Here is a 7,754-nt window from a genome sequence, read left to right on the forward strand (position 1 = left end):
TGTTGGATATCCTACCAGGTTAACTTAGGTACAACATTAAAACGTTTATGTCCATGAATGGAAAGCAGGCACACAGCGGACAACCTGTCCTGACCCATTGATGATCTTAGTTTTGTCTTAACAAGTCCTTGGGCACTGATACTCCTTTCACACTCGCATGATGTGACAGGGAACACACATGATATTGACAAAACAGTGTAAACGATTGGGTACAGCTGGGAATCACAATCTGCAACAGAGCCCTGAAGGGAAGTAGGTGGGTTGGGTACACCTTTCCACCTAGCCTGCCATATAAAGTGCAACTCGGCAGGGAGGGACTGAGGGGAAGGGAGATCATCATTGAACCATTCAAGGTCACTAGCACTGACAGGAGAGGAGCACATTTGTTCAGGTATAAACTTCAATCCCATGGCTGCCTTAGTCTGCAAATCACTGAATTGGGTGTCCATTTCGTTCACAAAAGTGTCAACAAAGGGAGTCGTTAGGTTTCTTGTGTAGCTAAATTCGGGTGTTGCTGCCTCGATGTTGTCACGCTTTAAGAAAATGATTTAGTTTTATATAGCAAAGTAATTCTTCATTTTTGAGTCTTTTTTAATTTTAAAAACTATGGATGAACATCAAAGCAGTTAGCCCGATTTGTAAAAAACCAAAACAAAACAAAAAAAATAATAACTGCCATTCATTAAGTGTGCAGTTGAATTTCACTGGCAATAACTTGTTACTCAAAAGGACTATCACTCTAAAGAGCTAATACCAATTAAATTCATCAAAGAAATTACCGAAAAAAATAATTATGATTGTCCATTGCGTTCGTCTAAACTCTTTAATTGCTACAAATTGAAATATTGTTTTTCACAAGTCTCATGCGGCAGCCATTTGTAAACATTTATCTATAGCTAAATGTATGGATGAATTTCATTAGTTGAATGTATCTTCTTCAGCCAATCAAATAGCGCAGTTAATTACTTATAGTCAATGAAGCGTGCACTTTAGCTGACGAAGGTTAGATCGTCTGTACACATGCCTGGGGGCTAATCACACAAATCGACAGCTGTTTATGGCTTAATTAGGGACATATGACAGGAAATACACAAGTGGATTGAAACTGTAAGGGGCTCATTTTTATTAAAAATCGTGTCTAGCCAGCCAGCTGGGGGGGGGGGGGGGCTTTAGCCCCCTAGCCCCCACCTAAATACGCCTCTGAATCGCGGACGTCTTTCGACCTCTCTTCGACATTTTTATTTCGCATCGTTGTAGAAACTGAAAGTACAGACGCTTTACAAAATACATGCATAAAGAGCGACACATTAAATCAGATTGAAAATGCATGTTTGCCATAAATAATTTGGTCAGATGCTGTAATTAACTATGAAATCTAGTACGCAGAGCGTTTTAATAACTGTGATTGTTTTCCTGCTCCTTCATCCAGACGTTTGCTGAATAAAAGCGACGTCGCATTAAGATTATAATTGCAAACAGGATATACCGAAAATGAGCAAAGAATTTTTTATTGAAGCTATTGTATCGTACGCATTGAATTTTAGGAATGTGCGTTAAAGTCAAATTGGTTGCGTTTTCAATACGCATGATATTGTATTTCTTTGCGTTTTTTAACATTTTAATAGGGTAAAAGACGCATATACGCAGATTATCTGGGGCACTGTTTAATAAAAAAATAATTAGTAAGACGTTTTCAAGTATTATAAAAGAACCAAAAAATTATACTCACAACTCATCTTGCAGGCTGCGCATGTTGTGTTTGAAAACTGGTTGTGAGTCATGGTCTATGTTGAGGCTGAAATTGGAATCACACAACTTGAAACATTAAGGATAATACAGAAGTTTGGTTCAATAAAAAATAAATAGTAAGACGTTTTCAAGTATTATAAAAGAACAATAGTCAATCACTTGTTATAACAAATTTTGAAAAACATTTTTTAATAAGTTTGTGTACCTACCTTTGATTGGTTCTGTTTTAGTCATCTGGTACTTTTTTACTGTTGAGAGCATCCTGTTTCCATGTTGGTCTTGGTGAGTATTTGTGTTTTATTTGTTTTGGTTAGTGACTGACATGTCACCCACCAGCATTAATTTCGCATGGGCATAATTTTGATACTTGATTAATACTTTTAATCAGGGTTGGCACCAATTTAACCGGCGGTTTTTACCGGTTTAAACCGCCCCGGTCAATACTCCCGAAGTGGTCATTACTGGTCAATACTGGTTAATTGACCTTCCCCCCCACTTTTAATTTATATTCCATGCATAATTAAACAATATTGATAATATACATTAAACAGACATGTTGCCAATAATGTCTTAAGTTATTAATACCAACTATTTTATACCATGCATCTTGTAGGCCAATCTCTCAAAATTTTGCAAATAAGTCAAAGTTGGTCAATTGGATTTTTCTGGTTGAGTGAACATTTTTCAATTCTAATGAAGTATGATGCTCAGATGAGTCTGTGCTTGATTCAACAAGAACCTGTCATTAACTGGAAGAAAGCTTCGAACACGTATTGTGCACGTAAAAAAACTAATCTTATGTGAGCAAGATATTGACGATGTGCGCATGGATTTAGAGGTTGGGTTGCCAGCAACACAAAGCCAGAGCGATTACGACATTATTGTTCAGGGGCTAGAAACAAACGATGCATTGGGTAGTTGTTTGTTGTTTAAAGAATGGTATTGTAGAAGTTATGTACATGTCTTACAAAAAACTGTCCCACAGCACCCTGTCCGTAAATTGAAAAGATGAAAGCCTTTGAAAGGCTCCACATTTCTTAATCTTTTGAAAAAATAACTAAATAAGAAGCTGTAGGCAATAACTGATTATTCGCTTTGTGGGTTTGGTTTAGAATTGATTTTCTATGTGTTCTGGCTGGCAAGGAGCTTCAAAACAATGACTTATGTATATATGGTTTATTTTATACATATTTAAATTAACCAATCAGATAAATATGCATTTTTTTCTGTTTCAGGTACTTAAGAATGAAGACCATGCATACGCAAAAGCAGAGTGTCCTACTCAGCCTGGGTTAGCTTCAACATCAACCAGCGTCCAGACCGAAGACCAGTCATACTGCCATGATGAACACATCTTTAAGGCACGTCCTATAACAGAGACGGACATAAATGCAAAATGCGATAAGACAGTTCAGATTGACTCTTTTGATGGTGATATGTGTAAGAATTTGACTGAAATTAAACAGAAAAATCTGATGAAAATCATAAAAACTTTAAAGGAAAAAGTGACAGACCTGTCTAAGGAATGCAGTGAACTGAGGAAGAGAGTGTTCTCATTTTCAAATATGCTTCAATCCAATGACCAGGTCCAGTTTTACACTGGACTTCCAAATTTGGAGACTTATAATTCACTGTTTAATTATTTACAACCAAAGGCACTACATTTGACTTATTGGCGAGGCAAAAGCATGACAAAAACTCGTTCGAGACTAAGCGGCACAAAACTGTATCTTGAAGAACAGTTCTTCATGACTTTGGTTAGACTCCGGCTCAATCTGTCAGTTGAAGATTTAGCTGATATATTTGGCGTCTTTGTCGGAACAATATCGTCAGTTTTCAACACATGGTGTCGATTTTTACGCCTGGAACTTGAAGGCCTTTTTCCATATCCTACCGCTGAACAGGTTCATAGGAATGTGCCTTCTTCTTTTTCCAAATACCCAAACAACAGACTGATTATTGACTGTACAGAAATATTTGTTCAAAAACCATCTGCGCTAAAAGCACAGCGTCAAACCTGGTCCAACTACAAACATAGAAACACACATAAACTTTTGGTAGTAATCACACCTGATGCAACTGTTGCATTTATTTCCTCATTGTTTGGTGGGTCTGCGTCTGATAAATTTATAGTAAAGCAAAGTGGACTATTGAAACTGATTGAAGTAGGTGACAATATAAAGGCAGATCGTGGTTTTGACTTTCAGGCACAGCTGTCTAAACTAGGTGCTCAGCTGAACATGCCACCACTCCGCAGTGGAAGTTACCAATTGACTCCTGAACAGGTGGATGATACACGGCGAATTGCAGAATTTCGTATTCATGTGGAGCGAGCAATACAGCGAATAAAGACATTTTCCATATTGTGTGGAACAATGCCAGTTACTCTGCAGATGGTTGCGGAGGACATATTTAAAACATGTGCATACCTGACAAACTTCCAAACACCTATATTATAATCTGATTAATATCCATGTGTAGAAAACTGATCAGTGATGTTTCATACTTGAAGTGTAAGCCATAAATATCTCTGTTTTCAGATCTAAGTTTGCGTAAAAAAGTATGGAAGTTGTTGACTGTTCCTGTTTTGGGTTGTGTCATCTACACAAACTTCACGTTTTTTGATGTAAATAGAAATAAAAAGTTAACTGCTGGTTTTTTTCAACTTGTGTTCAAATAATAACAAGAATGATGCTTATCGTTTTGATGATTATTTATACATTGTGATGATGTATACCTTTATTGTGGTTATTATGATACATGTAAATGATGATGATACACACAGATGATGCACTAAGATGATGGTGAGGATTTGATAAAAACATGATATTCCTACCTGTTTCGATTGATGAATAGCATTCACTTTCATCAGGCGAAAATAAATATGTGGTTTGTTTCCACTAACATTGACAAAAAGCGAATGGAACACAATGCATTATATTTTAAAGTTGGAATCGACACGTGTTCGAAAACCTTTTCTGCAACTAAAGATTGTTAGTGTTTGAAATGGTCTGCACACACAAAATAAATGTAGGTCAGGTTAATGGAAACAAACAACATTTTATAATAAAAGAATGGGTTGACTGAAAAACTGAATGAAACAAAACAAAAAACATATAACACAAACTTTATTCAGCACATTTGTCTTCAATAAATAGGCATTTTTAAAGAACTGTTATTATTAGCATAAAAATTTATTTAAAAAAACAACAACACACATCACTTATTATTGCACTATTTCATCTAAATGAAGCTTTGTCTCACACTAAAATGAGACAATAACTCTGATAATTGTCATAGGTAAACAGTACATTAATAAAAAACATTGTTATATCCCACACAAGACAAGAAAAAATGTTTATTTGTAGGATCAATATATTTTTATGAAGCTTATTTAATTAATCTTGATGTAAATAGTACAAGTTCTTAATCAGTGAAGTGAAAAAACTGTATTACCACTACCTGGCAAGACACAAGCAGTGCAAAAAATAATAATATAAAATTACTGATCCACATAACATTTAGAGACACATTATATTATACATTTTTTATACAAAAAGATGAAATTTGGAAGTTTAAAACTGACATTATTTTTCACAGATCACTGAATTGCATTGGTTAAAATTATGATTAACAGTAATATTCTTGCTAAAGATATGACTGACTTCAAATTAATTTCATTGACAGCACAGTGCACACACTGATATCTATATGTCATTTCCATTGAGATTTATAATGCAAACTCATATCTGAAGGGGCCCAAGCTAAACTTCACCCTTGGATACAATATCTCAGGCAGCACAAGATTTTCATAGAAGTCAATCAGCTTCTTTCTACACCTCTCCCAGAAACACGGGTCAAAGGGCACCTCAACAATGAATATGTCCAACTCGGTGCAGAGAACAAAGTCACACTTCTGAATGCCTAAAATCCCCATTTGTCCTTGCACCTGGGTGTAGTATTCATGTTTCATGTTCAGTTCCACTTCATTGTTTTCATTAAATTTCAAGCACTTCAGTTTTTTCACTGCACTGTCCCTACTCAGTTTCCAGGATGACTGAGGTTTTTTTACTTCTACAATTCTACAACAATCCTTGGCCACCCTGTCAACAGAGGCCCCTATATACTGGTATTTAGAATCCACAACAAGGCCTCTCTTCGTGAGCTGAATTCCTGTTGCACTGGTGTAGCGTTGGGCTGCCTCCTCTTCTTTAGCACTGCCAAAGGCCATCGCTGGTGTTTGCTTTACATTCTTGTACAGCAGGGTTTCCAGGGTAACTTTGGGGTTTGTGGTGGCTTTCATCTTGAACACCTTGTGGAAATTTGAGGCCGTAAGTCGGTATTGCCTCGCCTTCTTCCATCTTGCACTGTCAGACTGGCAAATGGTCAAGCGTTCCAGCTGCCGTATTTGTTCCGGCTTTAAGGAGAAGAACTCCTGTTTAACTTCCTCACACTTGACACTTATTTCCATTACAGACGGAGGAAAAATGTTTACAGTGTAACCATCAATTGAATGTTTGACTGTTCTCTGCCTGTTGGAACAGGCTTACCCAAAGCAGTGTCAGAAACAGTTTGATATTTCAGGAAATTACACCTAGAATAACTTCTTTTCAATGCTTGTACCAGCTCATTCTTCCTGACCTGATCAACCTGTCGGTCTCCGGCCTGTCGTGGATCAAACCCGATGTCATCAAAAGTCACTTGGTTTTTTAGTTGTTTTCCATGAGCATGCCTGAGAGAAAAAATGATTTAAATGATTAAAGATAAATACTTAAGGACAAAAAGTGAAGAGAAAATTAGGAATAAAGTTAAAATATGAACCTCTAAAATATTTTTGAGAAAATTTAAAAGGTGAAACCATTCTAAAATGTTTTACTATTGTTATTTTATTGCAAATTTATATAGAACTCTTTTTGATAAGAATCATATGTTAATAATTGCTCAACTACAGCTATACGCTGCAAGTAATAGAAATGAATACTACAACATAAAACAATATCAAGACATAGAAATTGAATGCAGATTCTACAAGTACATTATATACCTTGTAAATATTTCTTAATGAAGGAAGTAAAGGAGAGTACAAATTGCTGATTTATATCATAAAACATGGCCTGTTCAAGAATTAATTAAATTTGTAAGCCTAAAAGATTAGTGAAAAAAATACCCACTTTACTATTCTTTTGTTGTGGATGGTGTCCGGTTCCACATTTTGTTTCGATGGGGCATTCCATGCGCACAGCCGGTCAGTGCAGGTTGGCTTGTCGGTAGACTGGTTGAGCCCTTTGGCGATGAAATCCTCAACAGCAAACAGGATCGCTGCGATATGGCTGCATGCTTCGCCTCTCCTGAAGTTAACAAATAAATATATATAATGATCACTAAGAAATTCTACAGTAAGAATTCTGTAAATATAATCATGTGTTCAATACATAAACCTATAGATTAAAAATATATATGTACAGTTGATTATTGTTTTTGTAGTAGAAGTAATAGATTTGTCACATCTGATTTGAGAGAACAGCCCCTTTAACAAATCAATAAATCTACGTATGTTTGGTAGGCCTTTCCTTGGTAAGATGCAAGTACTTTGGCGTGAATTGCGTACACCTTTGTGTTTGCTACGAATGTCTCCGCATGTCGCAGTCTCTGGACAAATCCTTCCTCGAAATATTTAAAAGCTTTCAACGACTTGTAAGCTCTAGTACTTCCTTTGTCAAACGACTTTTCCCGGCTTTGAATCAATTAATGTTTTAGTTTTTCAATGCCAAAATCTGGAACATCATTTAAATTATCTGTCCACTCTAGCAATGAAAACAATTCTTGATCGAAAACTTTATCTTCAATTTTGTTATGTCACATATTCACGTTCGATAACACAGCAATGTAAACAGGAATTGAAGAGCCCCCAGTTATGCAAATCTCGTCGGGTCTCGCGCGATTTTTAAGAAAAGCGTCTTGATGATCATGAGCGCGGGGTTATACAGACGCTTGATTTGAATTGG

This window comes from Dreissena polymorpha, chromosome 4 (assembly GCF_020536995.1).
Source record: "Dreissena polymorpha isolate Duluth1 chromosome 4, UMN_Dpol_1.0, whole genome shotgun sequence".
Lineage (NCBI taxonomy): Eukaryota > Metazoa > Mollusca > Bivalvia > Myida > Dreissenidae > Dreissena > Dreissena polymorpha.